We start from the raw sequence: 21,159 nt of genomic DNA on the forward strand, positions 1-21,159 counted from the left end.
CAGATTCCATAAACTCCAAACCTGTTTCCACACCTTCTGATCCCAACATCAAATTACACCATGATGGTATTGAACCCTATCTAGATGTTCCAGTTTATACCACGACATGGAGAACCTTTGAGATATCTAAGAACTCTTATGGCATCATTTTGACGAGTTTGTTAATTTTTTTTTTTTAGTGGATTTGTTAATTATTATTGGTAACTATTATTAAGCTGCACATATTTTACCCGTGAATTACACGGTGGACGACTAGTTATGTCAAAAAAATGTGTCTCATACGATACCATTCTGAGGAAAGAAATCATTATCGAGAAAATTTTGCATTGGTCTGGATTGCTTTCCAACAGTTATTACATTTCTATACTTAGATTTTACTTTGTAATTGAAGATCTTATATGCTAGCACTACAACATTTTTCGCTTTAGGCAACGAACGAAAATCGAGGCTAGAAGCCTAATAACCGTTGGCTAAACGTTTAGGCCACGATTTTGCAGGCATGGTATATACGGCCGTTGCCTATTCAATATGTCACGGTTTTTTGTACTTGAGGCAACGGCCCGACCAATCCATTGCATAATTCCTGAAAATACAACGGTTTAAGAGCTTCTTTTAGGTCACGGTTTTGACTTAGCAATGAATGAAAAACATGGCAACAACATGAACACGCCACGGTTTAAGAGCTTCTTTTAGGTCACGGTTTTGACTTAGCAATGCATGAAAAGCGTGGCAAAAACATGAAACACCATTGTTTAAAAGCTTCTTTTAAGTCACGGTTTTGGACAGAGGAGACATATATGACTTAGCCTGTAGTTTAAAAAATTGTTGCCTATAGTGTAAAAAACCGTACCATATTGTTTCAATCCACTATAATTATATTTACAACTAGAGTCATACATCTTTGTCCTTTTTTTTTTCATTTATAGAGTGTTATGATATTATACTTTATGCAATATTATTAATTAGATAATTCTCATAAATTTTTCATATACCTTCAAGTACTTAATGATGATATCTCCATACATTTATAAATTCAAAAGGTTATAATCTAAAAGATTAATAACAAGACTTGTACCAAACATTAATGTAGACTTTCAAAATATATCAAAGTTTTATAACTAATTATAGTTAACGCTATTTCATTACAAAAATCAAAACATAATCTTCCATCTTTTCATGCTTGAATCAAGGTTGGTCTTCATCAAATTCTTCAAGTTGGTCAATATCATTAAAATCATCATCTTGGGGCTCATTTTGAGGGTCTTGATCATCTTGAGGATCAACATCTTGATCATTATCTTTGTTTCTAACCTAAAAATATGAAAATAGTAATAACAAAGTAAAATAATCATCAACCACCTATAAAAGAAGCTCCTTTCACAACTACACAACAAAAAAAATGACACTTTAAACTTTCCTTTATAATTTAATAAAAAGGATAAACTAGGTTCATATTTAATCTCACTTTGATCCTTAACTAATGAACAAAATCTAACACATATACTTCAAATATAGTTGAATATTCTAACACCACATTCATGATATAAATATATCATCATTCAATTAAAACTTAAAAAGTTGAAACAATAAAAGCACAATGTTATTAATTTATACCTTTATTTGATGAGTAGGCGCGTAGGTTGATGTCGATGAATGTGGTGTTGGACTATCACCATTGTGTAAAACATATCTCAACATATTATCTACATCTTCTTCACTTAAATGCGGATTCTGTTGCATGTAAATGTTTTTCAAAAGTGATTGTATTGCTCCCATCTTCTGTGATATTTCAGCAATTTGACCATCATATTGTCTTTTCATTAAAGAAATTTCAGCATTTCACTTTAACATTGATGGTGTGGCAGTTCTTCCAAAACACCGCACTCTACCAGGCCTTTCTTTCCCAAGCAATGATTCAAATGTTTGTTCTCCAGCTTCAGTTGAAATTTTAATCGATTCTTGAAGTTTATCCCAATATCAAACATACATAGATTAAATTGTTGGTAGTTGGTGGCTGAACATAACTTTTTTTTTAAACAACAAATATTATTCATGACGAACGACTTTTGAATCGGAAAATAAAAACCAGCACAAACAGTAGCCTAGGTAACAAACCAAGCTTATCCACCTAAACATGGCCTACTCACGCATACACCTGCATAACAGCCAGCATAAAAAAAGACAACTATATGGGACTCACCAGAACCGAAGGGAGCTAAAATAGGAGAGAAGCAACACTGACAGTAAAACAAAAAATGGCACCATGAAACAAGTACTGAAGCTACTGCAGAAAAACATAGCAGCCATCAGCACCCACCCAAACCACCAAACACGCCATCCCCTCATCGAATCTCAACCCAACACGCATATAGAAAAACGATCTAAGAGAACATATCATATGAAATTCTGTAAAACACTTGTAACAATCACAAATTAAAACCCAAAATCTAAAACAACAACAAGCAAAATTAAACTTACAATTGCAACTTGTGTTTCTCCATCCAATTGTTTTCCTTTTCGGCCTTTTCGAGTTTCAATGAACATCTCAGCTTTGGTTACTTCTTCTCCATCTTTCTTTTCCCGCTACATTAGTAATCATATATTGAAAAGAAAAATACTAGTTAATAAGATATAGAAGAAATGATAAAACAAGCAAAATTAATCATACATCTCAACTTTGGTTACTTCTTCTCCATCTTTCTTCTCCCTTCTTCTTCTATCACATTTCTGAATCTGTCATATAGTAAGCCACTGATGTCATCATGTGAATCATCTTGATCATTTGTGTCCTCATCAGTTTCCATAGGCGATGGCATATCCTCTCCATGGTTTACCCAAACATCGTATCCTTTTACAAAACTTGCAGCAATTAAATGATCGCTAACAACGTTCCTTCTTGCCCATCTACCATTTGCACAGTCAACACAAGGACAAGAAATTTCACGCCCTTGAGGTCTTCCTTTGGTATACGCAAAATCCAAGAATGACTTAACACCTTTCCTATACTTCTTCCAATGTCTTGGGAGTTTAGTCCACTCTTTGTCCATTCTTTATCTAATCTAATTCATAAAAATTGAAACAATAATATACTATACGAAAATATATGTCTAAATACATGCACCTTAAAAGTAAAATAAATACTATGAATTATAATTATAATATATTTTTTGAGAGTATATGTTTAGATACATAGTCTCTTATAAAGAAGGCTCTTGAAACATGTCCAATTAATTTGTGGGTTCAAGGAGTAGGATAACAAAAGTAATGCACACATCAGATAACAAATCTAAATCAACTGCAATTTCGGTGTTCTTCATAAAGTATAAGAAAAAAGAAAGATAATCTACAAAAGAGATTCATTTTATATATTTATACGAAAGAGAAATGTTAAAGGATAAGCACATATGGATAACTTTATTCAAGAATAGAATAGTAGTCACCGCTTACCTTAGAAGAAAAGCGGGCGTTGAGAAGAACGAAAAATAGCAGCAGGTAAGAGACGCAAGCACCCGAGAAGAATGGCGTCACCAAAACGAAAATTGCGGACTTGACAGTGAAAACCAACCTGTAAAAATTTAATGTTAGAAGGGGGTATCAATAGATCCATTTTCATCCCTCATTAATAACATATTTATATAGTATTTTTCTTTCCAAAGGAAACTTATATGTATAGTAGTATGCACAGTACTAGTAAAAAATGAATGACCAAGCCACATTAAAGACAAAAAAAAAAATGAATCGTCTCTCTAATTAATTAATCAATGATATAATTAGTTATATGAGTTAATATATTTTTATTAAAATCTCTCTTATCTTTTGTAACAAGAAGATAATGCCTTAATGATTTTGCTCAAATTATGTTTTTCCATATCATGCTATATAATAATGTTGCTTTCTACCAAACAACCATAGCAGCCACATGAATTGAATCTACATAAGCACCTACACTCCCTAAATTGAAACTACATCACTAAGTTGCATCAATTGAGGCTGCTACTGCTGTCATATATACTATAACAGCTATGTCAATGCAGTGAACCCCACACATAAAACTGATCCATTACTAAACACACATCAAAACAAACAAAACTTGACAACAACTCACTAGAATACACGCAACAGAAATGGAAAGGACCCAAACACAAAACAAAGCAAAGGCTCCAAAACTACTAACATTTATTTGTCTATAAAAACGAGTTAAATTGTAATTGTATCTATAGCATGTCTCCCCACCATTGTCTCTACAACACATTGAGGACCAAGTCAACGACAATAGAGAGCACAAAAGTGAATTTTAGACATTAATATACTATAAAACAAATTAATAATTATCAATTGTACATTAGAAAAACAATAAAAAAATTGTTTGTGGAAGCTATAAAACCCACATAAATTTAGAGATACAAAATAAACTAGTGAAGTAGTGTTGTTTGGATACTGGGCTAGATCTTAATGCCCGAAAGTAGAACCAACCCTTAAACTGAAGGCATTATCGTACAAGTATGTAGAGGACAATTTGAGAAACAAAGGAAATCACTTTTTTTTTTTTTTTTGAATCGGGAATATTTATTAAGGAAGCTCACCCTATAAGAAGTAAAGGCTGCTGCAAAGAAAATACAAAATGAAATGGGTTAGACTAAAATATGTCCTCCCCGATAGAACCCTACTGAAAGAACACAGACAGAACCAACACACCATCACAGAGTTAGCAGAAAAGTCCCTGGCCAGCATTAGTGCGTGAACAGTACATAGAACTGCCTCCAGGGACATAACTGCAGCACACCCAATAGAAACAAAAACAACAACAGCATAAGCAACTAGCACTGTAAAACATGTCATGATAAAAATCCACCCATTCCAACTTTACAGCGACATTCCAAAACACCAATCAAAACCATAGGTTCAAATTCAAAGCACTAAAGCCACTACACCACCAAATGAATGGATACCAACTCCACTCTTTAAACTAACATGTAAACCCTTTTAATCAACACACATGTGCTACCAATTTGAGATTCAAAAAATCAATTTTAATTTTTACCAAATTTAACAAATTAGGGTTTATGTCAAAATTGGGAATTTGGAATATATATACATGTAACCATAAAATTGATGCAATAAACATCAAATACAACTAAAAAGTAGTTAGAGTACACATCAATTTCATAGATTGAAAGAAAACACTAGAATCTAAGTGTTGGTACTCTAATGAAGAAGAAGAGGAGATGAGAGGGAACTTACTATTCTGATGAGAGGGGATCTCAAAAAAAGAAGTGAGGATGAAGAAAGCACAGGTGGTCGAAATGAACAAAGCTTCTTCGGCGGAGGGAACTATGTTGGTCGAAATGAAGAAATGACCATGAAATGAAGAGAACTTATGCTTCTGAGTGTTTTAACGTTAAATTCATATTTTTTATTTATTTTAATAATTATTATATTATTATAATTATGTTATAATGAAAATTGAGAGGGAATCTCAAAAAAAGAAGTGGGAGAAATTGGCGGGGTCTAAAATATTTTAGGTCACGGTTTGTAATTATTAAACACAACGGTTATTAATGAATGGCCGAAAATATTTTCAAACTGTGGGAAGAAGCAGTATAGGCCATGCCTTTTACCATGTTGACTATTATTTGAGGAAAGGCTGCAGTTATTAATTAAGGTTTAAATACCAACGATCGTAAACCCTTGCTTATAAGGAATAGGCAACGGCTAGGCAATTTCCACGCATAAAGAACCGTGACATAAGATTGATATACAACGGTTTTCAACAAGGTATATAGAAACTTGTCGACGTATTATAATCTGTGGCTTATAACCCGTTAGGCGACGCTTTTTCACCCGTGGCCTAAATTTTTGTTGCCTAAAGTCAAAAATGTTGTAGTGTAGATTATCAAATACTATTTGATATACTATTTGTATATATTGTATATATACAAATAGTATATGATAATCTAGCATATTAAGTTGTTTTTTTAACTTGTTTAATAAGCTCTCTGTGTGTGGATGAACATATGGAAAATTATGATTCATTGCATTTGATCCATTATATTTCATTCATTGTATAGGGTCTGTGTGGCAAAGAAATTTGCGTTAGTGGTGTTATATTTTTGGTGGAAAATTTTACCTACATGGTTTTATTATTAAGAAAACTGAAACATCCTAATCATTTGGAGTATTGTTTTTTTATTCTTCATGGAATAAGTTTTATGAGAAGATTTCAAAACAATTTTCATTGATTATTTTTTTTTTAACAAGAAGAAACTTATTGCATTTCATTCATAATAATAGTAGAGATACAAGATGGAATTCTAATATGAATATGGAAACTAGCATGACGCAAAGCCACTCTAGCAAAGCTATGAGCGACTTCGTTGGCTTGTCTCCGAATGAACCTAACATCAGAGGTTACTAAATCAGAAGCTAACAGACGTCTACAATCATTAATTACTGCACTAAAATTAGAGACGCCACTTTTACTACTATAAATATTGTCTACCACGGTTTTGGAGTCAAGCTCAAAGTCCACAATACCCAGTTGCAGATCGCGAACCTAGTACATTGCTGATAATAAACCCAAAGCCTCACCCAAATTCACATCAAGGACCGGAGTCATCCATTCAGTCTTGGCTAACACAAAGCAACCTTCATCATCTCGAATGCAAACACCAATACCGACCCGATTCCGAGCTTGAGAGAAGGATGCATCAACATTACAAGTAAACCTGCCGGGACTTGGTTTGATCCACTTCAAATCATTCGGGGTATCAGGATTCTGAGGAGTAGGATGTCGAATATTCTGAGCATTCCTCCAACTAGTAAGAAGATAACTTGCACGAGCACAAATAGCTTCAGCTGTTTCAGTAATGTTGTTCCATACGTTATTGTTTCGATGCTTCCAAATACTCCATAGGGTCACACTGAAAATTTGCTTTTGCTGCTGATCCAGGTGTTGTAGGATAGCAAACACATTGGTTGGAAAACTGACACTAATATCAAAAACAGCCATCAAAGGGCTCCATAAGCCAATACGTTGCCAGCAAAGCATGCTCTTACTACACATAAAGAACAAATGAGTAATATCCTCGCCAAAATCATCACACACTGCACACCTATCAGTACACTGAACTCCTTTAGATTGCAAACGGATTCTCGTGGGCAAGCAATTACGGCAAGCTCGCCAAAGGAAATTCTTAACTTTCGGGGGTAATTTTAAACTCCAGATGCAATTCCAGTTACCCGGCACACGGTGTTGAACAACTGCAACATCATGATTTAGAATATCCTTATAAGCACTTTTAACTGAATAACTACCATCCCTCTCGAACTTCCAAACAGGCACATCATGAGTTACCGAAGGAAGCAACGGAGTGTTAAAAATATTTCTAGCAGTAACATTGTCAAAAAAAGTATTAATTAGCTCCATATTCCACTGTTTCTGGGATGAAATCAACAAGTTAGAAACTGTGATAGATGGCCACTCCAAGTGATGATGAGTTGATGGTAAAATTCGTGCAGCATTACTGATCCAAGGGTGATCCCAAACTGGTATGCGTTCGCCTGTACCTATACTCCACTGAAAACCACGCCGAATCACATCTTTAGCACTCCAAATACTACGCCAAACATAACTAGGATTATGGCCTATACTAGCTCCAAAATAATCACTTCGAGGAAAATATTTAGCTTTGAGTAAACGAGTGATTAGAGACTCTGGAGAAGAAACCAACTTCCAAGCCTGCTTACCAACCATAGCCATATTAAATGCCTTAAGGCCCTTAACTCCCATACCTCCAAACACCTTTGGAACTAAAGACGCTCCCAAGATAACCAGTGCAATCCTCGAGAGTTTGCTGAATTATGACCCCACCAGAAGGAATTTAACATTTTTTCTATCTCATTTATTAGAGTTCCCGGAAGAAGGAAAATACTCATCACATAGGAAGGAATAGATTGCAAAACAGACTTAATGAGAACCTCCCTACCAGCCTGCGAGAGACATCTACCACTCCAGGAGTTTATTTTATTCCAGATACGATCCTTAATAAACTTAAAAGTTGCATGCTTGCTGCGGCCAATCATAGATGGTAGTCCAAGATATTTACCTGTACCCAACAATTGACGAACACGGAGAGTAGTAGCAATGAGATTCTTTAAATCATCTGAAGTATTGCGACTACAAAATAATTCTGACTTCTGGAGATTAATGGCTTGCCCCGAAGCTTCTGGATAAGTGGAGTTATATTTGAATCCAAGAGAGTACACAATCGATCACGAGGAACCATTAGATGATAAGTTATTGAAGTATAATGCCAGCGCAGCTCACTTTATATTTTCAAACCATTATTTACAATTTCTTCAATAAATATCTATTTTCAACATGATTTAGAATTTTTCCAAATTTAAAAATGATCTAAATTAAGTGTGGTCTATTTGATTCGATGATAAAGAGAGGAATTATGTATCCACTCACATAATGATAAGTGTTGTGCCGGTTATTCAAAAATAATTGTATCGAATTACAAAGAAAAGTTTTTTTTTGAGGGAATTACAAAGAAAAAGAAAAGTTGTTTGTTGAAAATAGTTTTCTAATTAGAACAAATTTAATTCAACAAAACATAAGTTTTGAACAACACAAACCAATCTCAATCCCCTAGCTTTGGTTTCTTAGTTTTTATTTCATTTAGAAGAAAATGTTGAAGGAAATTGTTGACTATACATCTCAATCAATCAAAATTTAGTTGGCTAACACCGGGGTCATTTAAGTTTGAGGTTTGTAACAAATTGATCCTTTAAGTTATTTTGGTTACACATAAGTCCTTTAAGTTTGAGGTTTGTAACAGATTGGTCTTTTAAGTTATTTTGGTCACACATAAGTCCTTTAAGTTTGTAAACGTTTTTGATTTAGTCCTTCTGCCACATCATATGTTTGGTTAACATAAGGACTAAATCGAAAACGTTTACAAACTTAAAGAACCTATGTGTGACCAAAATAACTTAAAGGACCAATATGTTACAAACCACAAACTTAAAGGACTTATGTGAGAAGAAAGTAACTTAAAGGACCAATTTGTTACAAACCCCAAACTTAAAGGATCCTTGGTGTAATTTACCCAATTTAGTTCTATTGCGAGTTTAATTAATATTAACTTTCCATTAGCTAGTGTGGGTTTGACGAATCCGCACCTCATCTGTTTCTACATTGCGACATCTTTGGTTCTTTATGGCAGCATATCAGGACTTGAATTGACATTTCAGGAGTTGATCCTTATAATCTTCGTGATCATTTTATTCAGTTTACTCACTCCTTAGGTCATTCGAAGACTTGTCGTTCTTTTATGCAGCTTCTTTGGCTTCTGTGAGTTTGGATTGTTTGAAATGAACGCAATAACAGGCTCTTCAATAACATCCAAACGTCCATAATTCATTTTGGTGGTTGAAAGCTAACAATGTCACTTGTGTTTTTGGCTCTCAGAGATGGTGGCAGACTCTCTACTTTGTTTGGGTATCGACTGACCTTTGTTTTTTGTAAATTCAACTCTGACTGATTGTATCTTGAGGTGGCCTTTTTAGTACACCTTGTGCTAAATAGGATTCACCGCCGTTGTTAATATATTCCATTTTTTATTCTTAAAAAAAAAAACTTTCCATTAGCTATGTCTTTCCTTATTGTTTTTTTATATTAACCAATGTCTTTCTTTTTTGTCAAAAATCAAAAAAAGAAAGTCAATAACTTTTTTCGTTATTCCCTAAAAAAAAATAACTTTTTTCGTTAAAAAAGTTTATCTTTACTTTATTTATTTCTTAAAACATTAGTTATATGGTTTTTTTGACAGGACTCGGTTATAGTTGCAGGCAAGATATCAATTAATTATTGGAAAATGCTACTTCTCAAGAAAAATAGCTTCAAGAATTTTTGAAATTGTTGTTCTAAGTTCTAATTTTATTTATATACAGCAATACAATTTATCGCGATAAAAACATCATGAATTTTCCCTCGCTATCATTTTAAGATACATATATGATAAAGAAAGATACATATATGGTATAAAGATAAATAAATTTACTGATTATTAGATCATGCACTAGTAGGAATTAATTTGGGTGTAATTAAAATACAATAAATAGTTCATTATCATTAAGGAAAAGGAATAAGCTAGATTTTCAATCTCATTTCATCAAAGAATCTACAAACATACATAAATGCAAACCTTAACAAAAACATTCATAAAATTCCCTAAAAAATTATTCTTAAAATCAAACCTTAACAACAACAAAATATAATAAATGTCATCAAACAGTCTAATCCTCCTTGCTCTCTTTAGTTTGTGTAGTTTGTGGAGGAATGGGTCTATCAAGGAAACGGTTGACCAAGAGACTAACAAAGAACATAATGTGTAAAAGAAGCTTCAATTTCTCCAATCTCTGTGCAAGACAGCAATCGATAGGGTAATACATGTTGTAAAAATCCATTACCAAGAATAAAAACGACATGAGAACAAAAAAAATGCTCATGTGCATGCTCCAATCGGCCCATCTGGTCCTAGCCATTGAACCTAAAATGACATTGTAATAAATTAGATATGATATTTACACTGAAGATCAAATAAAAACAGTTAAAGCGATATCAAACCATTCTGGTGCGATGGTGGACGAACAACCATCATTAATACACATGCTGAGAGCGATTAACAAAACTATATTAAATCAATATAGAGCCATTAACATGGCTCGGCTGACTATATGACATAAAAACAATACGGTACTTACTGATTAAATAATGTTACTTTAATATTTCTTTTACATGAAGAGGACTAATAAGCCCACATACAATATTGGACAAAAATTTATAGCTCTCTCTTTGAAAGCTTTCCCAACCGTATTCCTTCCAGGATAAATTTAGCTAGGCAAAAGATTATTGATCCCCGAAGCTCTAAAATTTGTGTTCTTTGTGACTGCTTCGAGGAATCCTCAAATCATATTTTCTGCGTTGCGATGTTGCCCATAATATTTGGTTAAAAGTGTTCTGATAGCTTTGAGTTAATTTCATGATGCCACAAAATATTTATATCCACTCGTTGTGTATCGTTGAAGAAGAAAAAAAATAGGAAATATCGAAAGGGGTTTCTTCTTATTTGGCACACAATGATTTGGGTGCTTTGGAAGGTGAGAAATGATAGGGTTTTCTACAATAGAATTGTGACCATCGATGAGATTTTTGAGGATATCAAGGTTATGTCATGGAAGTAGAGTTTGTGTAGATTGAAATGGTCACCTTGTCTCTTTTATGAGTGATGTTGGGATCCGGCGATTGCTTTAGCCGGTAATAGCTTGTTTGTTTTTTTGCATCCTTAAGGGCTATGGAGAGGGGGCAGCTGGGTGATTTCTGTACAGGTGTTAGATGTGCTTTTTTGGTGCCCTTTTGTTGTTTGGTTCCTTGGGCTGTTTGTGTCTCTGCTAGTTCTTGCAGTCATGATTACATGTTGTTCTCGGCTGTTCTTTCCAGATAATGACTATATTAACAATTTCAAAATAAACCATTACTAGAGACGAGATATAAGAAAGAGTTGTATAATATCACATAGAGCGGGAAAAAAAGAGCACAGTATGAGTGAAAAAAATCTGCACTATAGCATGAATATCCAAACACACATACCTTGAACAAGCTTAATACCTCAAAGCAATGCAGCAACCAATCAACACACAATCGATTTTCTGTAACAATTTATTAAGATGCTAATGTAAGGAAGATGAGTTACCACATGAGTTAAAGAAATATAAGAATGAATATGCAGTTTTTAATTAAGAGAATAGGTAAAGGATTTGGGAGAGTGGAGGAGAATAAAGTGCGGCAACAATGCTATATGTGTCCTATTTTAATGGAAATGAAATCAACTTGTTGACCGGTTAACAAGAACCATTCGTTCGACGTTCATGAAATGACAAATTCTATGGTACACTCAAAAATTTGAGTGTATCGATACACCAAATTGTTAAATTAATTATTAAATAAGTTGTTTTTTGAAGAAAAATAATTGTTTTTCTATCATTGACAATTATAATTATTAAATCTTATTTACCAAAAAACGTCGACGAAATAAAATTTACTTTTTTTGAATTTTTATTACTCATAACAAAGAATATTGATTATTTTTCATGAGAAAATGTTAAAAATTTAATATGATTCTTATAAACAATGAAATGATGTTTTTTCTTATAAAATGATGTTTTCTAAAATATAAGTATTGATAAATAACTCTTTATTTTATAAAATGATCGTTAAATTATGAATTTTTTAAGCAGGAGTACCGATACACCTCAATTTGTGAGGTGTATTGTAGAAGTTTCCGAAATGAAATAGCTTTAACTGTTTATCGTTGCCAAAGTGCGGAAAAACGAAGTGAGGTGTAACATCCAATTTTCATGACCAAATATATATTTTATTAATTATTATTATTACTATTATTATTATTATTATTATTATTATTATTATTTTAGTTATTAATATTGTTTTTTTAGTTTTCTTTTATAGAATTTTATTATTATTCTTTTTTATTAAAATTGTTACTACCGATTATTATGGTTTATAGTATGATTATTTTTGTTTGACAAAGTCATATACGTTTTAAATATTATGAGTTTGTGTTGGGAGATTATTATGTCAAATAGAATATTAACATAAACCAAATTCAACTTCCAATTGGCCTTACAACATAAGAGAGGATACGTAGTTTAGGGAAATCCACACAAATGAAGGAAAAGAAGCAAAAAAATAAATAAATAATAGAGACCAAAATTGGAAATTAATTTCCCCATCACTTGGTCTCATGAAACAAATGACCTAAACTCTAAAACCTCTTTAGGGTGTACTTAGGTCGTTAAATTCATGTGGCTCGGTAGAGGTTTAATATATAAAGTAGCATTTGATTGTCTATTACATTTACCTCAAAAATAATGGTAGCAGATGACCTAATGCTTAGTTTTATTTATTTATTTCAAAAGCATTGACAAATGTTGAGTTGCATACTCACAAATATGATTCATTTTTCAATCAAACTATACACTAAATTTTTGTCAAGAATTCATTTTAATTTTCACTATATTGAAAAGTTGATTAAATTGCAACATAATTTAGGCTTGTTGCAATTTTGAACACAAAAGACTCAAAAGATTAGAAACGGTTAAAGATGCAAGTGTAACCTGAAGTAAAGCAAACACACAAAGATGCCGAATATTTCTAGTTCTTGTACATGTCATTTCTCATACGGCCACGTCATGAAACAAGTTCACAGGATGCTAAGACAAGTTACTGAAGAAAAGGTGGTTAAGTTTTTTTGGTAATACACTTATTCAATGGAACTTGACTGATCAGGATGTTGTTGTTGACAGGGTCAGCCAAATGATCCAAGAGGTTTTTGGTATGGTCCAATTCCTGTATCTCTCGAATCCTAATTTCCAGAATTTATCCCGAGAGCAGTTTAACCAATCAAAAGTCATGCTTTTCCACAATACAAGGAAGCTAGTAATGGAGTGGGTAGTTCCATCTCAATTTCACACAATTCACGGAACCCTCTTTTAATATATAATAATAATACAACAGGGAATATTTGTGAAAAAAAGAAACAAAACAGCATAAAAAGGCAACTAATCCTTCAGAACACTTTTGGGAAATAATTTCTCGGGAGATCTAGCATTTTTCTAGTTAGAATCATAGAGGGCTATAAATAAGCCACTCTATTGTATCTCAAATCATCTTTTATCAATCTATACTTTTTACTATGTTTTATGGACTTTTACCTCATGAATAGAACTATGCGTGTTGATAGATATTTAGCAAGTGTATTAATTCTATCGAAGTAATAAATATAAGTTTGTATCCACGAGGAATGCGTTAATCTCAATTTAGCAATATTATATCATCTCGGATGTATAAATTCTATAGGTTGCCCTAGGCAGTTGGTTTGATTGCATAAACAGTAAATGAGTTGAATATAAAAGTTGTTTAAAAGTATAAGGAGAGATAAGACTAGGTCATTCAAATCCTCTGACTTATTCGGTTTGGTATATTGCACCTATTTCCTGTAAATATTTCTCTAGTTTCACAATGGTTAACTAAAATAGTCATAATCAATCCCTTGACTTAGGACCCTCTTCTCAGATTATAGTCTCTAATTTCTTAGGTGATCTAATAATATTTGAAAGATGTAAGAGTGTTAACATAATATCATAAATAAAAACGATTATCCATTCCTAGACTAACCTTGTTTATTTGAACAAATCAATTAGGTTTAAGTTAAAAGTTAGGGTCAGTAATCATTCATTCTCACGAATTCATGTTATATATTATAAGTATATAAAAACATTAAGAACAATTGAATTAGGTGCATTTTAGTCAATTACTTATCAAGCATGAGTCAAATAAATAAAAGAACTCAACAAAGAAATAATGTTTCTCTTTTCCTAATTCTCTCTCTCGTCTGAGTTCTAAGGAACCCATTATTTTTGCTTGCACCGTAGATGCCACAAATCTTATCATGTTCATTCAAGCTATCCAATACAAAAAATTTACCTTCCTCTTCCCTCTTCTCCAATTTTCGGCCATTTCTTCTTATAATCAATTTTGCATGTGATGGATTCTACAAGTTTCTTTGATTGGGTTAGAAAGGAACAAAGGTCAGGTAAGAAAACTTCCGCTCATCTCTTCCATAATTCCGTTTTAACATTGTTGTGAATTTGAGCTGTTGCATGTAGAAACTTGGTATTCAGAGGTGCTGTTTTGAATTGTTATGGGCCGAATTCTTGATTAGGTATAATGGGTATGTGAATTCTGCAAGAAAGTTAGAATTTTTATGATAACTCTCATGTTAGAGTAGCTTGGTTCATGAAATGAGATAAATTAGATAATGTTAAATATAGTTTTATGCTCTAAATGAGAAATTGTTGTTAATGATCATTGTTGATGTAAGTAAGGTGAGTTGCTAATCAAAATGGATTATTATTGTTAAAAGTGATTGTACTTGAACTTTATGAAATTTGGGTAGAATTTCGTGTGGGTATACATGTGGTATTTGCGTTATAAGTTTCGCATTGTAACCCAGAGTTGAGTTGTTGTTGGACTTTCAAAATCTTGACTCAATTCTTTTGATTTGGATACCAATTTCATATGGTTTCTATTAATAGTGAGTTCAGAAATAACTACCAGGAATAGATAAAGTTGAAATTGATTTTATGAAACTATCATGTATGAGACAAGTTGTCATTAATAAAACCTCAGAAATAATTTCTTCAATAAAAAATATACTTGTCTTTCAAAAAAAAAAAAAAAAAATATACTTGTAATTGATATATATAAAAAAAAAAAAAACATCATTACAACAACATTCCTACTACTTAGACAATTATACTGTTTCAATTATACAATGATATTGAACCCTCATCAATTATCACATTGCATCAATTATATGAGTTGATGTCACAATACACGCCACGGGACAAGTTGTCCTTGAATAAATTTTAAAAATTATTATTACACACCGGAAAAGAGAAGGTAATCTCAACATAAAGCACAGTAAAAAATAGGATGATTTACAATTACTTTATTATTATTATTTGTATCTTATATGCAGCTACCGGTTGATTAATCCAAAGGCTTAGAATTTGGTAGAAGAGGCTGACGCAGCGATTCCTCCAGCTGTTGAGGATCCAAATCCATCTTTTTTTCCTTAATTTCTGAAGGGACGGGTTGAGGGACGCGTTGTCGTGGACCGAAAGTCTCTATTAAAGCACAAACATAAAACAGAAAGAAGAAAATAAGACTAATACCATCAAGTTTCCTTCCAGTTTCAGGAGAGACTTCATAAACCATTGGATAAAAATCCAAAACTGTCTTAATGGCAAAAAAAGAAAGCATTAATGTCCACAGCAGACCCATATGGATAGATCGTCACTACCTGAAATCAATTAGTAGTAAAATTAGACCCAAATACATTAATCGAAAAACACAAAATGAAGATATAATTATAAAGGGCATATTAAATATGTTTATAATATGTTACTGAAATTGTCAATAAAAAATAAAAGGTTACAACACCAAAGAAGCAAGCAGTTAACATATCGAAAATCCAAAAGGGAAAAATTTGCAAAGCAAAATCCAAACAAACATACCTTCAACAAGCCTAAGACCACAAAACAGTACAAGCCTTTAAAAAGCAAGCAACGACACCACAGAATGAATTAAATAAGCAGCTTTTGATTCAGATAAGGTAAAAGATTTGATCAATTGAAACGTGTGTTGAAGAGAATAAAGTGGACTATAATTAGCCAAAAAACAATTCATGATCCTGAGGTGTCTCTTCATTAAGCAGAGAGAATGATTTAGAGCCTCTATTTTAGTGGAAAACAACCCGTTGACCAGCTAGTAAATAGGAAAACACATGTAAGATTATAGATAGATATAAAATAAGGAAAATGCTATATCAAGCGAATTATTTTGCCACGAAACCATACCAAATGATGTGTAAGGCAGTTTTTGTTGCTTCTTTTCTTCTTTCATTTTTCTTCTGTGTCATTATTATTGTGGTTACAAACTGCAGTGTATTGTGTGAAAAGAAAAACAACAGGAACTTTCCACTACTGTTCAAGGTGTTTTATGCAAAACTATGCTTTGATTGGTGGGACTATTTCGTGAAACGCTCGCGATACTGTAATTTGCTCTAAATAGCATTGCTCATAAAAAAACACACCATGACTTGCATTAATTTTTCTAATTCAAATAAAAGACATGCTATGTAAAATGGAGTTTTATAGCTAAATTCATGTGGATCGATGGAGGTTTACTATATAAAGGTTGCATTTGATGATCTATTACCTTTACCTCGAAAAAAAAAGGTAGCAGATAACCAAATTACAAGTTTTATTTATTGATTTCGAAAGCATTGATAAATGTTGAGTTGCATACTCACAAATATGATTCATTTTCCAATCAAACTATACACTAAATATTTTTTAAGAATTCATTTTAATTTTCACTACACTTTGTTTTTTGAAGTATTAATTTTCACTACATTAAAAGTAGATTAAATTGCACAATATTCTAGGCTTGTTGCAATTTTGAAGGCAGAAGACTAAAAAAACGTTTAAAGATGCAAGTGTAACCTAAAACAAAGAAGTTAACACACAAAGATTCAGATTATTTCTAGTTCTAAGAGGTGTGGGTATGGTCCAACTCCTGTAACAAGAGTTTGAACATAGTAACCCAATATTGCTAACATGGCTAATCTTCCATTCTTAACTTCCTTCAGCTTTAAATCCTTCAATGATTTTTCATCTTTACCAAAACCAAGAGGGTTAAATATAGGTCCAACAGGGTATGTTGGTTCACTAGAACATCCAAGACCTTTCACAAGTTCTAAAAAAACTGTTTTCCCATGGATCCTGGATTGTACCCATCTCTAAATCTTCTTTTTTCTGCGAATCCCATGAATGCTATTTCCATCACAAAGAGCATGTAGTTGTCTGCCTAGAATAAGTTGTATGTTCCTTTGTTTCCGCGGGAATTAATCCGGCTTTTCCGAGAATTTCTGATGCTATAGCTCCGGCTGCTCCCAACATTGCGAAGCGGCCATTGATTATCTCATCGTATGCTAACCATCTTGGCTCAATGAATCCACCGGTTCCTTCGGGAATCTGAAAGTCCTACAGGGTCAAATCCAAAGTCACCTGCAAGGCTGCAAGTGATCATGATGCCAAATAAACTGTTTACTTAGACGCACTCTAGGTTCTTAAATGTCCACAATTAAGCTGTCTTTAGATTATTTTGATAGGTTTTGTAGATTAATTTATTAAAGTAAATGGTTTAATAATTTCAGATACAATTATAAAATTAGATTAAGCATAATCATAAACAAAAAATTGTAATAAGTGCTTAACCAAAAAGATTTCTCAAAAGCCCTCTATGGTCTTTGACTCCCAAAACATCGACCTTACAACATTTTACTCAAATTCACAACTATATGCCCCAATCCTTTCAAAGTTACCACACAAGTAATATAAAAAAAAAAATGGTACTCAAAAACAATAGTGTTATCAAACAAAGTTGCATATCTACATGGTGTAATGTTGTGTTTAGGGTACTTAGTCATATCTTATTTGACATTAAATAAAAAACTATAAGTTTAAAGTCACATTATGAGAGGAGAGGAATGTGAAATATTGCTTATATGAAAAATAAGAGGTAAGTCGGCTGACATGTTTTGCTAACATTTTACACTAAATCTTTTCTATCAACCTATTTCCTCATTCCCACATTCATTCTATAGTAAAAGATGAGTTATTTGATACCCAAAAAATGAGTTATTTTGGTGCGAAAAGAAAGTCTAATCAACTAATTCTCTCAAAACTTTCAAGATGCAAATGTATAATTAAAAATTAGCAAATTTATTTATGTTGACTTCTGTAATGAAGAATCATTCTATCTTTTGTGATAAAGTAAAAGGAAAATGCTTAAGTGTGCGAAACACAACTCGCGTGTAACGCACGAATAACTTTAGGCACAATACACTCCTATATTCCATTCTCTCTTGTCTTTTTTAAGTTTGTTTTATCCAAGAGTGCTTAATACTAGACTCTGAAAGATAATCTCAAAAAAAAAAGTGACAGTAGCACCTGCTGAAGCGGTGTGGTGATGTAGCAACCCAAAGTGCAGTCTTAAAAAAAGATAAGATGTCGAGTGGAAATCTTGGATGTGGGATATTATATTTTTGTTTGATATTTTGATTTTAATATAAGAAATACACAGGCTAAACACAATTCATAAACCTGCACCAATTCTTTTTTTAGAAACCACATGTTTTAACTGTTCGTGCTCACTTCGTGCATATATATGTCGCACCATTTAGCATAACTCAAAGTAAAATAGTATATTTACAAATAACAAAAAATAATTCTAAGAGAAGAATGTTACCTAATTGGATAAGAACACAAAATAATGTCCTAATTAACAACTAATCTATAAAGGAAAAGAGATATAAGATCCAAAAGATATGCGGTATATTGAATACAAATGGTAGGGGCGATATTATAACATATAAAATGAGTGTAATTACCAAAATTTTAGTGTAACATGATTGTAAGAGATGGCACTTAACTTCAACTTGTTCAAGTTGTCATTGATGCACACCGCAAAAAAAAAAAATATAACGAAGAAAGTGAAACCCTCTTACCAAAAAATGGTGCAGTGTTGATCTCCCATTCTACTATTGGAAGAATGTTATGGTGGTAAAGCATTGAGAAGTGAATAATAAGTGGGGAATAATGGAATGTGTGCTTGCAAAAAATTGTCAATGTGTTGTCAAAAATAAAAAAGAGCGACATATTAACAAAATAAAAATGGATGACTATTCATTAAAAGGAAACATGAAAATTGGTTAGGCAACATTTATGATGGTCAAGTATAATACATATAACGTATGTATTGTAATAACATATTCATCAATAGAGTAATAATGCATCCAAACAGAACCGGGGAAGTTTGGTGTTGGTTGATTAAATTAAAATTAAAATTATTGATTAAGAGAAAATGGATGGATGAGTAAGTGCTTAAAACGGATGATGTGTCGAAGTCGAAGTATTGTTTTGAAGGTCTAATCTAATAAATTAAATAGATGATAGATTTAACATGTACCAATAATACAAACACATTATTTCAGTGTTAAATTGGTACAAATACAAACACAGTTTGACTATAGTGCTGCAATTTAACATGTACTAATTTCCCCAGCAATTTAAGAAGAAATAGTTACATGTTAAATCACCACGTTATGCTGCAATTTAACATGAGATGACTATAGTGTTTAAAATGGATAATGTTAAATTGGTACAAAACACAAACCACTATAGTTAGCTGGTTCTGAAGGTCTAAGAATGTTAAATTGCAAAACTCAAGACAAGAAATTGAGTTGATTAATCATAAAAGAATCATCATATCATATATCTACACAAAAATCTATAAGAAACAAATAAAGGAAATTAATAACGGTTAAAATTTATATGACAAAATAAATTGAAGTTAATCATATTTTTACATATCAATACCTTAAATTGATTGTGTAGATTAGAGAAAATCCTGAGAAGTAGCGAAGATTGGAGAAAATACGGCGAAGTAGCAAAATCGAGCGCAAATATGAGAACCGGTGAGTTAGTGATTCACATTTGAGAGCAAGAGTTAGCAATTAGAGAGGGACAGTGTGAACCTGAATAGACACTAGGGAACAAGAATGAAGAATCAAAGATAGTATGATTTAGCAAATTTTGACAATGCAAATCGGAGAATCAATGAGTTGCGATTTTGAGTTGGTGCAATTTAGCTATGAAGAACACTGATTTAGTGATTCAATGTTAGGGAATTGCAATGAGGAATGAAGAGCACTCATATTTGATTGAATATGATTCAGTTATTAAATATTTGACGAAGAAATGAAGAATTTTTTATTTCGTGTTGGGGCCGGTTTAAAAATGAGATTTTGAGATTGTGATGAAGAAATTATATTTTGCATTGTGATTGAGATTCTGAGAGTATTGGAGCTTGTTTGAAAATAAAGCATTTGTTAATGAGTAATTTATAATAAGCAATATTGATTTACTGTTTCGATATTAGGGATTTGCAATGAGGAATGAAGAACACTGATATTAGAGACTGAGCTCCTAGACACCGATTTTGAGACCGTTTTCTATGCTGATATCAGCCAACTTAATTGAGTTATTTTGTGCTTGGGTTTGATGCTGAATTAGCCACCAAATTTAGAGACCGAATTTGTAACAGGAACTTTTTTGTGTTGTTAATTTTGGTCTCTTTCTGAATTTTTTTGTAACACCCAAGGCTGACGAGGGCGGGGAATGGTCGCCGGTGCACAAGGCACGACAATGAGTGGCTCCTGACATCTTCTAGAAGAACTGAATCACACCGAAATGAGAGGGATCTTGAGGTCGTGCAAGTATGGGACTGCATGGTTGAAGGAAGGCTTATAAGAATTGTTTGATACTACCTATATCAACAAGATGCATCTTCATTTCGGTAGCTCATTCCATAAGAACTCCACTGTTAAGCGTGCTTGACTTGGAGCAATTTTGGGATGGGTGACCTACTGGGAAGTTTCTCGGTAA

At 32.6% G+C, this 21,159-nt stretch overlaps 3 long non-coding RNA genes and 1 pseudogene across 7 annotated transcripts; all 4 read right to left on the reverse strand.

Moving 5' to 3' along the window:
- Positions 1-1,818: 1,818 nt before the first annotated feature.
- Positions 1,819-5,386, reverse strand: LOC146925520 (uncharacterized). Of its 5 annotated transcripts, XR_015010548.1 has the most exons (5): positions 5,242-5,386; positions 3,448-3,565; positions 2,669-3,059; positions 2,479-2,583; positions 1,819-2,284 (listed from the first exon to the last, which is right to left on the reverse strand). It is a non-coding gene; the product is annotated as an uncharacterized LOC146925520 (long non-coding RNA). The 5 variants fall into 5 exon arrangements; XR_015010545.1 differs by having other exon boundaries at positions 1,819-2,583; XR_015010547.1 differs by having other exon boundaries at positions 2,479-3,059.
- A 4,766-nt stretch (positions 5,387-10,152) lies between these two features.
- LOC146925521 (uncharacterized) lies at positions 10,153-11,869 on the reverse strand. The gene is made up of 2 exons (XR_015010549.1): positions 11,657-11,869; positions 10,153-10,556 (listed from the first exon to the last, which is right to left on the reverse strand). It is a non-coding gene; the product is annotated as an uncharacterized LOC146925521 (long non-coding RNA).
- A 3,543-nt stretch (positions 11,870-15,412) lies between these two features.
- LOC146925522 (uncharacterized) lies at positions 15,413-16,519 on the reverse strand. The gene is made up of 2 exons (XR_015010553.1): positions 16,165-16,519; positions 15,413-15,950 (listed from the first exon to the last, which is right to left on the reverse strand). It is a non-coding gene; the product is annotated as an uncharacterized LOC146925522 (long non-coding RNA).
- Positions 16,520-17,183: 664 nt separating this feature from the next.
- LOC146925523 (photosystem I chlorophyll a/b-binding protein 3-1, chloroplastic pseudogene) lies at positions 17,184-17,740 on the reverse strand (annotated as a pseudogene).
- Positions 17,741-21,159: the final 3,419 nt, after the last annotated feature.

Source organism: Medicago sativa, chromosome 5 (assembly GCF_051527215.1).
Source record: "Medicago sativa cultivar Bolivia chromosome 5, Bolivia_mono, whole genome shotgun sequence".
In the NCBI taxonomy this organism is placed as follows: Eukaryota; Viridiplantae; Streptophyta; class Magnoliopsida; order Fabales; family Fabaceae; genus Medicago; species Medicago sativa.